This window comes from Eubalaena glacialis, chromosome 19 (genome assembly GCF_028564815.1).
Source record: "Eubalaena glacialis isolate mEubGla1 chromosome 19, mEubGla1.1.hap2.+ XY, whole genome shotgun sequence".
Lineage (NCBI taxonomy): Eukaryota > Metazoa > Chordata > Mammalia > Artiodactyla > Balaenidae > Eubalaena > Eubalaena glacialis.
This window is the reverse complement of record NC_083734.1, coordinates 25525908-25538717: the sequence shown is the minus strand read 5'-3', so window position 1 is coordinate 25538717 and position 12810 is coordinate 25525908. Positions and strand designations below refer to the sequence as shown.

At 33.4% G+C, this 12810-nt stretch overlaps 1 protein-coding gene across 3 annotated transcripts in view; it reads left to right on the top strand.

Moving 5' to 3' along the window:
- Positions 1-12810, top strand: part of VMP1 (vacuole membrane protein 1) — a 125465-nt gene that overhangs the window by 83789 nt on the left and 28866 nt on the right. The gene's annotated exons all lie outside the window — the stretch shown is intronic.

The following is a 12810-nucleotide window of genomic DNA, read 5'->3' as shown; positions in this document are numbered from 1 at the left end:
CTATAATAGCATTTGGCATGTAGTAAACACTTGCTAAACGTTTATAGAATTAATGGTCAAACCACAATGTCCTCATCTTTATATTCTTTATTACCATGCATGCATATACCATATATATATATGGTAGTTAACCAGCTTTTTTGGGTTGAATTTAATTGCTTTTAAATAAGAATTTTGGTTCTATTTTGTCTTCTAAAATTCTGTATGGGTAAAAACTATATGTAGTTTTCCCAAAACTCAGCACTTAAAGCTTTTCTTATCCTCCTCTTTTCATGCTTGAATTTATTCAGTCTTCATATGTTTGAGTTATCAAAGCTACTAATTACCACAGGCAGACTCATTAGAACCATCTGTAGGAAAGTAAAAAGGTTTAGATTTTTTTCAATTGAGATTTATTAGCAACTGGCAACATGGAAGCAATATTAAGAGTAATTTATGTTACAGCCACTTTTGAAAAGTGTTTGGCACTGTCTACATAAACATACCCTACGATCTAGCAGTTCCATTTTGTAGATTTATACATAGAAGAAAGATGCTCCAGAAGACTTGACAAGAGTAGTCATAGCAGCATTATTTGTAATAGCCCCAAACTAGAAACAACCCTAATGTCCACCAACAGTAGAATAAATAAATTGTGGTATATTCATACAAAGGCAACAAATTGATTATTGCCACGTGCAACAGCAGGAGTGAATCACATGGACATAATGTTGACCTACAGAAGCCAGAAATAAAAGAGGACCTACTGTATAATTCCATTTATATAAAGTTCAAAAATAGGCAAGCTACATTTATAGTAATAGTAGTCAATGAGGAGCTTCCCTGGTGGCACAGTGGTTGAGAATCTGCCTGCCAATGCAGGGGACACGGGTTCGAGCCCTGGTCTGGGAAGATCCCACATGCCGCGGAGCAGCTGGGCCCGTGAGCCACAATTACTGAGCCTGCGCTTCTGGAGCCTGTGCTCTGCAACAAGAGAGGCTGCAATAATGAGAGGCCCACGCACCGCGATGAAGAGTGGCCCCCACTTGCCGCAACTAGAGAAAGCCCTCGCACAGAAACGAAGACCCAACACAGCCATAAATAAATTAAAAAAAAAAAAAAAGAGGCATGAATGCAAGCCTGTCATGTTAAAAAAAAAAAAAAAAAGAAGAAGTCAATGATAGTGGTTATTTTGGGAGAAGAAGTAATTACTAGTAGTGCCACCAGTGGGGTTTCTGGAGTTCTGGTAATGTTCTGTATCTGGATCTTGGTGGTAGTTACATGGGTGTGTTCTTTGTAAAATTTCACCAAGATGTTTATTTTAGATTTATGTACATTACTGTGTATCTGCTGTACAGCTAAAAAAAAATAGTTTTACCACCCTCCCCCCAAAGTAAATTTGGTAATAAATATACGAGTACATGTAGAAATTCATTTAATTATATAGCTGATATAGCTGATATCTTTCTATTTTAGGCACAACTCTCTGAAATGTGTGTCACTCATGGACCTTTATTTTTTACTGTACTCCATGTTACAGACTACATTGATTGTACTTAGGGCCTATGCGTGTGTAACTGAAATAATGTTTTGTGAAACAGTATTTACTTGTATCACATGTACTGATCTCACATTTTTATTCTGTTCATTAAAAAGATGCTATTTGTGACCAACTAAATTTTCACAATATGCAGTCTAATAAAACCGCACTAAATAATAGAAATGTATGAATATGAATAGGAGCAAAATCTGAATTTTCAGATTTCTAGATGGATCAGGTTTTTAGTACTTATTACATTTAGCTAGTTGCCAAAATAAATGGTTCTTACTGTTTCAAAAAATGCACAGGTCTTCTTTGTGTTCATTTTTAGACATGACTTCATAGATTTTGATTAATGTGTGATCTGATTTTTATATTTATATGTTTTATGTGTAATCCCCCCTTTTTCAAAGGGGAAAAGATGGTGTTTATGTTCTTCAATTTTATTTTTAATGTGTCAGAGAGAAGGAAACCATATCCCATTTTTAGATAATGACAAAAGCAAGCAATAGATAATTCTAGCTAGAAACTCCAATACTGTTTATAATCATTATTTTTAACTTCCTAAAAAGTAGTGTACCAGATGGGATATGAAGAAGATAAAACAAATGTTTACTCGTTACACATTGGAGTACACAGATTCCTCATATTTGTTATTTACAGTCTTGATTTTTGCCCCATCTGTGAACCATCTAAGGAACCATTAGTTCCTTATTGGTTTTTTTTCCTTCTTTTTAACTGCTGAATCCTTATTTTTCTTAATTGAGATATAATTGACATCTAACATTGTATTAGTTTTAGGTGTACAACATAATGATTTGATGTATGTATATACTGCAAAATTATTACCACAATAAGTTTAGTTAACATCCATCACCACATATTGTTACAAGTTTTTTTTTCTTGTGATGAGAACTTTTAAGATGTCTCTTAACAACTTTCAAATATACAGTACAGTCCTGTTAATGAGAATCACCATGCTGTACATTACATCCCCAGAACTTATTTATCTTTTAACTGGAAGTTTGTACCTTTTGACCACCTATGCCCGTATCACCCATCCTCCATCCATCTGCCTCTGGCAATCACCAACCTGGTTTTCTGTATGTATGATCTCAGGGTGTTTTTTTTAGATTGCACATATAAGTGAGATCATATAGTATTTGTCTTTCTCTGACTTATTTGACTTAACATAATGCCCTCTAAATCTATCCATGTTGTTGCAAATGGCAAGATTTCCTTCTTTTTTATGACTGAATAATATTACAATGTGTGTCTTTCTATCTTTATGTATATATCCCACATTTTCTTTATCTATTCATCCATCAAGAGACACTTAGGTTGTTTCCATGTCTTGGCTATTGTAAATAATAATATTTCAATAAACCTTGGGGGGGGGTTGCAGATATTTTTTCAAGATAGTGATTTCATTTCTTTTGGAACAAAACCCAGAAGTGAAATTGTTGGGTCATATGGTAGTTCTAATTTTAATTTTTCGAGTACCCTCCATACTGGCTGTACCCATTCCCACCAACAGTGCACGTCTTTTTCTCCACATCTTTGCCAACACTTATTATCTCTCTCTTTTTTTTTTTAGTTTTTAATGTTTGTTTATTATTTATTTTTGGCTGCGTCGCGTCTTAATTGCGGCACACAGGATCTTTCATTGCGGTGCGCGGGCTCTTCGTTGCAGTGTGCGGGCTTCTCTCTAGTTGCGGCACGCAGGCTCCATAGTGCATGGCTCTGTAGTTGCGGCACGCGGGCTTAGTTGCCCCATGGCATGTGGGATATTAGTTCCCTGACCAGGGATTGAACCCGCGTCCCCTGCATTGAAAGGTGGAATCTTAACCACTGGACCACCAGGGAAGTCCGAACACTTGTTATTTCTTGTCTGTTTTATGATAGCCATTCTAATAGTTGTGAGGTGATATCTCATTATGGTTTTGATTTCCCTGATGATTAGTGTTGTTGAGCACCTTTTCATGTACCTGTTTGCCATATGTGCGTCTTTTTGGAAAAATATCTGTTCATATCCTCTACCTATTTTTTAATCAGATTTTCTTTTCTATTGAATTGTGTGAGTTCCCTATATATTTTGGATATTAACCCCTTGTTAGATACATGGTTTGCAAAAATTTTCTCCCAGTTGTTACGTTGCGTTTTCATGTTGTTTATGGTTTCCTTTGCTGTACAAAGCTTTTTAATTTGATATAATCCTACTTGTTTATTTTTGGTTTTGTTGCCTTTGCTTTGGTGTCATATCCAAAAAATCATTGCTAAGACCAAGGTCAAGGGGCTTATCCCCTATGTTTTCTTCTAGGAGTTTTATGGTTTCAGATCATATGTTCTAGTGTTTAATCCATCTTGAATTGATTTTTGTGTGTGGTGTAAGATAGGGGTCCAGTTTGATTCTTTTGCATGTGGCTGTCTAATTTTTTTCAACACCGTTTATTGAAGAGACTGTTCTTTCCCCGTTGTATATTCTTGGCTCCTTTGTCATAAATTAGTATTTCATATATGTGAGGGTTTATTTCTGGGCTCTCTATTCTTTTCCATTGATCTATGTGTCAGTTTTTAAGCCAATATCATACAGTTTTGATTACTGTAGCTTTGTAATACAGTTTGGAATCAGAAAGCATGATGGCCCCAGCTTTGTTCATCTTTACTAAGATTGCTTTGGCTATTCTGGGTCTTCTGTCATTCCATACAGATTTGGGGATTGTTTGTTCTATTTCTGTGACAAATGCCATTGGAATTTTGTTTGAGATTGCATTGAATCTGTAGATTGCTTTGAGTAGTATGGACACTCGAACAATATTCTTCCAATCCATGAGCATATAATGTCTTTCCATTTATTTGTGTCTTCAATTTCTTTCCTCAGTGTCTTATAGCTTTCAGTGTGCAGGTTTTTTACCTCCTTGGTTAAATGTATTCCTAGGTATTTTATTCTTTTTTGGTGCAATTGTAAATGCAAATGTTTTCTTAATTTCTCTTTCTGATAGTTCATTATTAGTGTATAGAAACACAATAGATTTTTTTTTTTTTTTTTTTGGCTGCATTGGGTCTTCGTTGCTGCACACGGGCTTTCTCTCTAGTTGTGGCAAGCAGGGGCTACTCTTCGTTGTGGTGTGCGGACTTCTCATTGTGGTGGCTTCTCTTTGTTGCGGAGCATGGGCTCTAGGCACGTGGGTTTCCGTAGCTGTGGCATGCGGGCTCTAGAGCACAGGCTCAGTAGTTGTGGCGCACAGGCTTAGTTGCTCTGCAGCATGTGGGATCTTTCCGGAGCAGGGGTCAAACCCATGTCCCCTGTATTGGCAGACAGATTCTTAACCACTGCACCACCAGGGAAGTTCCCACAATAGATTTTTGTATATTGATTTTTTATTCTCCAACTTGACTGAATTAGTTGATTAGTTCTAACAGTTTTCTGGTGGAGTTTTTAGGATTTTCTGTATATAACATCATGTCATCTGCCAACAGAGATGGTTTTACTTTTTCATTTCCCATTTGAATAAAAATGATAAGAGAGTGAGCATCCTGTCTTCTTCTTAATCTTAGAGGAAAAGCTTTCAGTTTTTCACAAGACTATGATATTAGCTGTGGGCTTGTCATATATGGCCTAATTCCCTCTGTACCCACTTTGTTGAGAATTTGTATGATGATTTTCCTTTTTTTTTTGAGAATTTTTGCATCTGTGTTCATCAGGGATATTGGCCAATAATTTTCTTTACTTGTAGTGTCCTTGTCTGGTTTTGGTTTTGGGGTAATGCTGGCCTCTTAAAATGAATGTGCAAGTGATCCCTCCTCTTCAGTTTTTTGGAAGAGTTTGAGAAGAGTGGTGTTAGTTCTTTAAATATATGGTAGAATTCACTAGTGAAACCATCTGTTCCTGGACTTTTCTTTGTTGGGAGATTTTTGATTACTAATTCAATCTCCTTACTAGTAATTAGTCTGTTCAGATTTTCTATTTCTTCATGATTCAGTGTTGGTAGGTTGTAGGTTTCTAGAAATGTATCCATTTCTCTAGGTTGTTCAATTTTTCAGCATGTCATTGTTCATAATAGTCTCTTATGATCCCTTGTAGTTATATGGTGTCAGTTGTCATGTCTCCTCTTTCATTTTCTACTTTATTTATTTAAGCCCCCTTTTTTCTTGGTGAGTCTAGCTAAAGTTTTGTCTAATTTATCTTTTCCAAAAATCATCTTAGTTTCATTGACTTCTTCTATTGTTTTTCTAGTCTATTTCATTTATTTCCACTATGATCTTTGTTATTTCCTTCCTTCTACTAACTTTGGGCTTAGTTTGTGCTTTGTGTTCTAGTTCCTTGAGGTATAAAGTTAGGTTGTTTGAGATCTTGTTTCTTAATGTATGCACTTATCACTATGAATTTCCCTCTTAGAACTGCTTTTGCTGCATCCCTTAAGTTTTCCTATTTTGTGTTTCCAGTTTTATTTGTCTCAAGATATTTTTTTAATTTCACTTTTGAGTTCCTTGACCCATTGGTCATTCAATAGCATGTTGTTAAATCTTCATACATTTGTGAATTTTCCAATTTTCTTCTTGAAATTGATTTTTAGTTTTATACCACTGTGGCCAGAAGAGATACTTGATATGATTTCAGTCTTCTTAAATTTATTAATACTTGTCTTATGTTCTAATACATGATCTGTCCTGGATAATGTTCCATGTGTGCTAAAGAAGAATGTATATTCTGATGCTTTGGGATGGAATGTTCTGTAAATGTCTGTTAAGTCCAACTAGTCTTATGTGTCATTTAAGTCCAATGTTTCCTTATTGATTTTCAGTCTGGATGATCTATCCATTGGTAAAAGTGGAGTATTGTATTGAAGTCTCCTACTGTTATTGTATTGCTGTCTATTTCTCCATTTAGATATGTTAATATTACTTTCTTATTTTGGTATCTCTTAGTCCACTATAATCTTGTAGGTCTCATGGACACAAGTCCTACTGACTTTCGAATCTAGATGTTTTGGGGGCCTGTCTATCAGGTGGAAGTCTTAAAAGTTGGGTCATCAGGTGTGGGTTTGTGGGGAGCCAAGCCTTTCGCTCTACAGGAAGAAGATGGGAGTTGTGAGTTCAGTGTGTTCATGGGAGGAGGTGAGTTCAAGAGCTTCCTATGTTGGCATCCTGAATGAGAACTCTCTAAACTCTTATTAAAAGTTCTAAATCTGTAAATTATTTCTAGAATAAAATTGCTTTCCTGAAATGTATTTATATGATGTATTCTATTTGCGCTATTATAGAATTCTACCCTAATTTCCAATTTAAATAGGAATTCCAGTGATCATCTCTGATTTAATAATGTAAAAGCTATAAATTGGATATTGAAACTTTCATTTTCAAAAGTAGTTGCACCACTCTGTTCTGATCACTCTTTTTGGTAAATGTGTGTGTATTTTGTAATCCAGCATCCTGTAGGTACTGAATTAAAAATTTATTAATTAGTTTCTATTGTCACAATCACTTTACTTCATCAAATTAATATCCCTACTTTATCTTGTAATTCTGGAGTTTGCTTCTTAGCAATCTTCATCTTATAAGTTTGTGTGAGTCCATTATAATTCAAAAAAAGAATAGGGACTTCCCTGGCAGTCCAGTAGTTAAGACTTTGCCTTCCAATGCAGGGGGTGCAGGTTCGATCCCCAATAGGGAAGCTAAGATCCCACATGCCTCATGGCCAAAAAAACCAAAAACATAGAACAGCAGCAATGTTGCAACAAATTCAATAAAGACTTCCAAAAAAATGGTCAACATCAAAAAAACCTTAAAAAAAATCTTAAAAAAAAAAATAGATGATATGTGACTCTTTTGAAATTATACTACATTTAAAGGAGACCTCAAATATGCAATATTAAAAACATATCAGTTACATTAATGATATTGTTGAGGATGTCAACACTAAAATAAAATATTTTGTTCACTTTGAATTTAATAAATTAATGCTCTATATCTTTCTGTGAAAATAGCTCATAAAGAGTCCTGGTAACAGGTAGGAAATTGCAGTTAGGAAACATTTTATTCTGTTTTTAAGAGGAGAAAGATTTAAAAATTATGAGTTATGTTTCATTGTAGTTTCTGTGAAGATAATTAATCGTACCCATTAATTGTGTCCTTTACCATGTGTAAAATATTATTCATTGTAGAAAATATTTAATTACATGGTTATTAGGATCTTAACAAGTTAATATTTCAGACTAATTGTCCATGATACTGAAACAGCTTACAATATTAAGTCATCATTACCATTTAGCTCCATTTCTGGTTAATAGAGAATAATATGACACAACATATTTGACTGGGACACAGGAATTAACAAGTCATTTTTAGATGCCAAAGGAACTTCACAAATACAGTAGATATTAACACAAATTCCTCTCATACACAAGAAATTATTGAAACAGTTGCTCTGTGGTTTTTAGTATTGACCTTGCAGCCACTTCAGTGTCAAACCCAAGAAGAGCAATAGCTCAGCAGAAGTTTTAACATTAGGGAATTCCCTGGTGGTCCAGTGGTTAGGATTCCAGGCTTTTAGTGCCGGGGGCCCGGGTTCAATCCCTAGTCGGGGAACTAAGATACTGCGAGCCACACGGCACAGCCAAAAAAAATAAAAATAAAATGAAATCCTTTAAAAATATATATATTTTTTAAAAAAGAAGTTTTAACATATAATGTGTTAAGAAGGCAGTTAATTTATAAAACTGCTGACCAGTTACCTCACACTGATGGTGATAGTTCAGCTCAAACTAACACAAGGTATTAACCGAATACATACTTATCTCCAGTGATAATGCATTCATTTAACGTGTTTAGGGATTATCTGTTGCTTTGAAAGAAATCTTGGAATTTAATGTGATCCCTTATCATGAAAATGAAAAGATTTTCTGTTACCATTTGAAGATAAACGTTATTTTATATATTTAGATCTAGGTTGACTTCTTCAATTCAAAAATTAGTATTTTGCAAGCTAATTATTATTATTATAATTAGCTGTACAGTTTCTCTTCTCTTAATCTTAAATATATTTCTTAGGAAAACGAAATGTGAAACAAAAGTAGTGCAGGAATATTCATACTTGAAGGCATTGTCTGTTTTTCTTTATTAATCCTTGAAATCTCAGTAGTAAGGACTTATTGTAACTTTTCTTCATCTGCCTTCTGTAGTCATTGGAGAAATGTTCCTGGTGTCTCTCATTCTTACTTTCAGAAGCATGATTGGTTACATACATAATCACTATCAGTGGGAGTGGGAAAGATAATTTTATTTACTTGTATTTTGTTTATTTACTTTTAAAAAGTAGAAAATGATATATGATTACTAGTTGTAAATGCATGCTGCTTATTTAGATAGAGCTAGAGGATGAAACCCCTCTCAGGCACTTAAAATTGTGAAATACATGAGCGTTGTGAAATGTGAATCCAGCGAAATGAAACTATTAAAAGGAATTTGGTTTTAGTTGTACAGATTTTTTTTTTTAATGAAGAATGACAATTGAGGAAGTAATCAAATTGAACTTGCTACACAGTTCCCACAAACGCAAAAAAAGAAAACGATTAAAATGAAATATTAATTTCCTTTGATATTTAACTTGAATTTTGAATCTCACATATTAATTTGTTAAACTTTTCCTTTAAATTATTGTTTATTATTATTGGTGCACAGTTTTTCTTGGCTAGTTTATTTTATCTGATGGCCTAAAAAGAATAGCAAATTTTGTTTGAAATTGTTCTTTTAAACTTTAGTAAAAGAAGGGGTTTTTTTTCCTGTTTTTGTGTGCGTGTGTGTGTGTGAGAGAGAGTTGGGTTTATTGTCTAATATTATACCTACAGTACATTTTTCTCTCTTTACTTTAAAAGCAAACACAAACAGAAATATTTTAATGCTTAGAAAATGTTAGCTTTACATCATTAGAAAGCTGTCAAATTAATGCAAATAATGAAGTACTGAAGTTGTTTAAAAATAAAGAACTTCTAAAATTGCAGAGCAACAAACAAGGAACATATAATTACCTTTAAGATGTAGAACATTTTAGACAATTAAAAAATGATGTTTTTAATAAATATGTTAACAAAGCCTTTAAAGCCATATCAGTAAGTTTTGAATATGACTTTAAATGTGAAATAAGTTTAAAATAAAAACAACAAAATATAGTTGTGTTTATGAAATCTAAACATGAGTTAATTTACCATTGTAAAGTATTTCAGATTTGGTGCAAATACTAGTGTAATGCTGCCTTGAGTTTGTTTTCATTACTCTGGCAAGGAAAAACATCAAGAAAATTCTTCCTCTAGCTGCATACTCTGCTTCTGTTGGTTTCTTGTGATGAAAGCAACTGTGCAGACTTATTAGTTTAATTTAAATAAACTTTTATGAATTATTTAATATATAAATGTAATTTTAATTCCAAGAATATTGTGAAAGACCTGGAAAATAAATTATAGGAAGTGAAAGTAGCATGGCCATGGTGTGTATATATGTGTGTGTGTGTGTGTAACACATAGTAAGATTTATGAAATCCATTTTCAGTAGATGACTTTCAGACTTTTTAAAAAGTAAAACTCCCCATTAAAAAGGCACTTAACTTATTTTCCTTGTAAAACATGCCAGCTAAAAATTAATTAAAAAAAAAAAAAGAGTAAAGGGAACTTTCTATTATACTTATTTGGGCAGAGTAACTCTTTTCCTTCAAATAAATGTTCTTGAAGCACCGTTAAGGATAATTGATGATGGGCACCCAGGCATCCGAAAGAACAAGGAGTCTATTTTCATTTTTTCTTGTCTAGTTTCTGTTAAGTAAAGAGATTCTGCCAAGGGATAAAATAGTTCCTTACTTTCAGGATGTTTTAAAAAATATGATTCCTTGAACCTCTGTAGGCCTAAATATTTTTGTTAGTTTATATGTTAGCTGATCTGCATAATGTTAAACATTTTTTCCTTTATGTAAGCCAATTAGTATAATCATACCTCTTTTTCAATTTAAATGTATGGGTGTATGTATCTCTATAGTAGAAAAATACCATCAGTTTAAAATGATGGCACTATCATAGTCACTTGGTTGAAATAAATATAGGAATCTAAAGCCTTGAAATTAAGATAAAGGAAAACAGGATAGCATACCTTTTAAATACAACACTTTGTTGACCTTGTCTACACCATTTTATGCAAAAAACTAATTTTTTGTAATTTTATATACTGAGGACTGCATAAATGCTGCGATAGAAAAATGTTCCCACATTAGTCTGACTTGGCAAATAGGTTTATAAAAAGTTTTGTTGTCTTTAAAATAAAATTTGTATAGTTTTTGTTTTCTTTGTTTTACTTTTTCTTCACAATTGAGTACCATCTTTCACTAAAGTAGATTTGCTATGAAGATATCAAGGGCTGTGAAGGAAGGCGTTTTCCTGAATTTATATTTTTAACTCTTGGGCTATATTAATTAAAATTTCATAACTAATTTATAATCTAATAGTATTGTTTGGTATTTTTAAAACTCAAAACATTTCTATTCATTATGGCCAGTTTTTATTTAGTGCTCTGATGAATTACAAATTTAGTAATTTGTGAATTATGTAAATTATTCAAGACAATTGGAAGTATAATTTGTTTTAAAATAAGTTATATAGGAAAACTGATTTCATTATATATTCCTAAACAGTTTTTAAATCAATAAAATCAGTATTTCACTTTTAATGCAGTAAATGTTAATTTAAGAAAAAAAATTAAATCTTCAGTTAGAAATATGAAAAAAAATAGAGAACCCTTTGCTGCAGTAATTTAGTTGTTTAAAAATATTAAATCTGATATATTTTATTTACTAGACGAGTAAGCCTAATCCCAAAAAGAAAAATTCTGTCTTTGAAAATACATTGCAAAATTACAAAATTGCACTGTAGAATTTAGTTAATGATTAACTTTCCTATATGTTTGAACTTGAAAGTATTTGTATTAATTGTTAATATCTGTTAATATATATATATTTTTAATTTATTTTATTTGTTTATTTTTGGCTGTGTTGGGTCTTCGTTGCTGCGCACGGGCTTTCTCTAGTTGTGGTGAGCGGGAGCTACTCTTTGTTGTGGTGCACGGGCCTCTTATCGCAGTGGCCTCTCTTGTTGCTGAGCACAGGCTCTAGGCACATGGGCTTCAGTAGTTATGGCACGCAGGCTCAGTAGTCGTGGCGCACGGGCCTAGTTGCTCTCCTGCATGTGGGATCCTCCCGGACCAGGGCTCGAACCCGTGTCCCCTGCATTGACAGGCAGACTCCTAACCACTGTGCCACCAGGGAAGCCCTGTTAATATCTTTTCAAATATATATTATTGGTTTAATTCCTTTGACTTTCTCGCCATCCTCAGCAAGTAAGTAGGAGGAAGGTCATTTTTTTTTTTTTAATTTCAGTATTCACTGTTGTACTTTGATACAGCTTTTCAACATAATATTATGGGTTAAAGTGGTTTTGTGTGTTTGTTTTTTGTTTTTTGAATCTACAACTTCTGTTGTGGATTAGAGAAGTGCTTTAAACCCTCTTCCTAGTCTATGAAGGAACCTTCTATCATTTATATTATGACCATTCTATAAGATTGTTGAGCTAAAGAGAGAGGAGTGTTCTATCATGTGAACACTTCTAAAAAAGACATTCACACGTTAGCTAATATCTTTTAATCGTATCAATTATTTTGATTGGAGTATATACCATTTCAAAACCAGAAAACAGGTAAAGTCAAATTTCAGATTGGTACTTTTAAGAAAAAATATATACATATATATAATTACAGCATCCTCATGCTAGAAGAAGAAAATCGTGGAAATAAATTGGCCAGCCAAATGCATGTTTCAGCCTGGGAGGTAGAGGAGTGAAATAAAAAGAGCAGTGATTTTTGAGTCTGAAGTATCTACTCTGTGTACACCCGAGTATTATTGAAGGGCTCCAATAAAATGTTTGTGAAAACCGTTTTATATAACTAGCACAAGCTGTGTAAATGTAGGATGTTCTTTGTTTTGTGGGGTAATGAATGGTTAGTTATTGCCACATAAGTGTTTTTTTCCATCTTTTGGCCAATGATCAGTAGAGGTGTCTTCATTGGCTATCTTGAAAAATCCTGTGGTTTCCTACCCTGATATTAATGAGGGAGTAAGTCTGATGAGTTAATTAAAGGAAAGAGAAAGAGATATGTGGTAGACTAGCATTTCCAAAAGAATGGGTTGGTTCATGGTTGGTTTATAACATTTTGTTCATCCCTAGTTAATCCAGAGAGAACCCCAAAAATAAAGTAAC